Here is a 3,175-nt window from a genome sequence, read left to right as displayed (position 1 = left end):
TTTTGGGCCGATGGCGGCCTGAATGGCTGCTGTACACCGGCCGTACAAGGACTGACAGCAGCCCATTTGTTCATTGTCATTACTGACTCTGTATTGCCCAATTAAATATCTTAATGCAACTGGCCACTCCCCTACCTTTGCTGTTTGCTCACGCAATTTGAGACAATTAAAACTGAGACAACACAATTTAAAAAAAACTAAAATGTTGTTTTGTGACAGGCTGCTAATAACAAATTATCTAAAAATAAAAGGGGTTTCTTTTTCTTTAGGAGTCAGCTGAGGTGGTTCAAGGTTCAAGGTTCAAGGTTCTTTATTTGTCACATGCATAGTTATACAAGTATATGCATGTGACAAATAAAGAACCTTGAACCTTGAACCTTGAACCACCTCAGCTGACTCCTAAAGAAAAAGAAACCCCTTTTATTTTTCGGGCATCTGACAAGGACGCCTCCTGGGTGAGGTGTTCTGGGCATGTCCCACCGGGAGGAGGCCCCGGGGCAGACCCAGGACACACTGGAGAGACTAAATCTCTCGGCTGGCCTGGGAACGCCTTGGTGTTCCCCCGGATAAGCCGGAGGAGGTGGCTGGGGAGAGGGAGGTCTGGGCTTCTCTGCTTAGGCTGCTGCCCCTGCGACCCGGCCTCGGATAAAGCGGAAGAAGATGGATGGTTTCTTTTTCTTGCCAAGCTGCTTGTTATGCATAGATTAAACACTGGTTGATGCCTTGCTTTTTTGCAAATTCTGTTCAGTATTAGGTGGTTGCACAGTACTGTATATATGACAAAAGTTAAGGAACCATTGTTCTGTTATTTTATTTTTATTGATTAATTTGTTTTTATATTGTGAAGTTCAGGTTTTGAACCTGATCACTAGGTTTAAATGAGTCAATAGCATGAATGCAGTACAAAAAAAAGCAGTTCCCTCTGGGCTTATTTGCTCCTGGTGATGCTCTTTATTATTTATGCATTGATACGATGAGACGCACTCATTTTTGCCCAGTTTATATAACCTAATAAAAGGGTAAGATACTCAATTTAAAGACATCGGAGACTACACATACAGCCCACAGAGAAGCTGTTGAGTCACAGCACCCAGGAAAACTAATTGATTAAATCCACTCGCTGCATTCTCTATGCACCATGAGGAAGGGGTGGGACCATCAGGAGCTGCAGCACACCTGCTCATGTCAGACGCACAATGGCCAGGTTATTGCTAGTGCTCTGTGCTCCCCGCTGTCATCACTGCTATTAGATGCTGAGGAGGAATGTGCAGACCACAGCTTCCCTCTGTCCTGGTTCCTGGGCAGCTGCCAGCTGAACCATGACTGTCTTTTGTATACAGCTGCAGGACAGTCACACCTGCAGACACCACATGGAGGAGTAGCCCATATTTTCATTAACTTTTATTCAGTTACTTTAATGGTCATTTCCTGTTTTATCAAACGCTGTTAGATGAAGAGTTTAACTTCTATTAAATCATGATCCAGCAGCTTCTAAATCCTGTAGCCTGTAATGAATGAATGTAAAAAGAAATTAAGGAGGTAAAAACTAAGAAATTATATATAAATTGCCCAAAATAATAATGTGGGTTTTTTTTGGCACTATATTATATAACTTATATAGTACTTTGGCACTATAAAAGCGTACACCAGTTCATGAAAGGTAGTTAGGGGCAGAATAAACTGCTACAAATGTGAGATCGGGATGAAGATCCCAATTCCACAAGTTAGCCCCTCAACAAAACAGCCAGTGGGTTTTTCTGCAGGCTTTAGGACTGAAGTTCTTTCAGCTGCTCCCTCATGGTTCACCACATCAGATGATCTTCTTTCCCTTTTACACTGACTGCTCTTTCTGATGCAACCCCCAGGGGATTTGTGTCTCGTCTCAGTTTTGAAACAGGAACCTTTTACATGTTGGGCAAATGTTGTTGTGTAGACCACAACACTATGGAACCACTTCACTTAGGCTTTTGGATTAATGAAAAAAAACGTTTCATATGTTTTGAACTGGAAGATTATATTGATAAGACAGGCACCAGACATAAAATGCTAGCTTTAGGTTATAAAGACATTTCACATTGGTCACCTCCACTAAACTTCTGTGTTTCACTTAATGACCATCAATGTCTCAAACAATGTCTCTAGTGTCCTTCAGCCACTTACCAGCTACCACATGTTGAGGGAAAATGTAAAATTCATGTGTGCTCTTTTCTTACCATTTTCATGTTGTAGCACAAAATGTGAATGGTAACGTCGAACCCAGACATCTGAAAAAGAAGAAGTGGGAACAACAGTGACAACCCATCTGCAGAAATCATTGCAAATATTCTATTTAATGGTGGAGTTATGTGAAAACTTGCATCCTGCATCCTGAGGCTTTTATGTGTGTGTGTGTGTGTGTGTGTGTGTGTGGGGGGGGGGGGGGGGGGGGGGGGGGGGGGGGTGTTTAATATTTTTGGTTAATATTCTGTAATGCTCAATTAAAATTAAATTCTCAGAAAACTGAGACCATATACATATCGCCCCTCACCAGGTGAGAGGGGCAGAGTTTTCACATATATAAATTCTGTCTAATCCACTCACTGCTGTGGGTCCTGTCTGGGTCCCTGTTGTGTCTTTCTTGTTTCGCTGTGGTCAGAAGCAACAGCACCTCCACACGTATCCTGCACATACTTCCTGTTTGCTTCGAAACTGTGATCCCCACTCTTTCTGTGCCATTTGGTTTGCCAGATTTCCAGGAAGTCTCACATTGAAAGAATCTAAAAATATCAGGATAGAAAATGACAGCTGGACATGGATTCATTCGTGCTGCCTTGCTTGATTCATGCAGGAAAACTGACTTGTTGGAGGAGTTGATAGGAAGTTAGGCTGGTGGTTGGTGTCAGATATTGAACTGAGAAAACAAACAAATCCCTGATGCCTCCTGACCTCCATGTGGTCTGGAAAAGTTTGCCTGGCTGACAAACAATGGTTGGCACACAGTCAGGGCAGCAGGCTGCCAAACTGGCAACCTCTCCACCCTCAACTCCTCCTGCTCCTGCATCAGTGTCCGATGCACATCGTGGCCAGTGCACACATCCTGGCTTTGTGGGCCAGGAATGCCAAGAATCCAGACTACTGCTCACCTCCCTGCTGCTGCCCAGCAAGGTGCTTCCCCCCCCCCTTTCCCATTGCTGCT

At 43.7% G+C, this 3,175-nt stretch overlaps 1 long non-coding RNA gene across 1 annotated transcript; it reads right to left on the bottom strand.

Annotated features, from left to right (window-relative positions):
• Positions 1-855: 855 nt before the first annotated feature.
• On the bottom strand, positions 856-2,797 carry LOC143421321 (uncharacterized). Its single transcript, XR_013100941.1, has 3 exons — positions 2,581-2,797; positions 2,214-2,264; positions 856-1,357 (listed from the first exon to the last, which is right to left on the bottom strand). It is a non-coding gene; the product is annotated as an uncharacterized LOC143421321 (long non-coding RNA).
• Between the last annotated feature and the right edge of the window lie 378 nt (positions 2,798-3,175).

Source organism: Maylandia zebra, linkage group LG12 (assembly GCF_041146795.1).
Source record: "Maylandia zebra isolate NMK-2024a linkage group LG12, Mzebra_GT3a, whole genome shotgun sequence".
NCBI classification, from domain to species: domain Eukaryota; kingdom Metazoa; phylum Chordata; class Actinopteri; order Cichliformes; family Cichlidae; genus Maylandia; species Maylandia zebra.
This window is presented reverse-complemented; position numbering and strand designations above follow the sequence as displayed.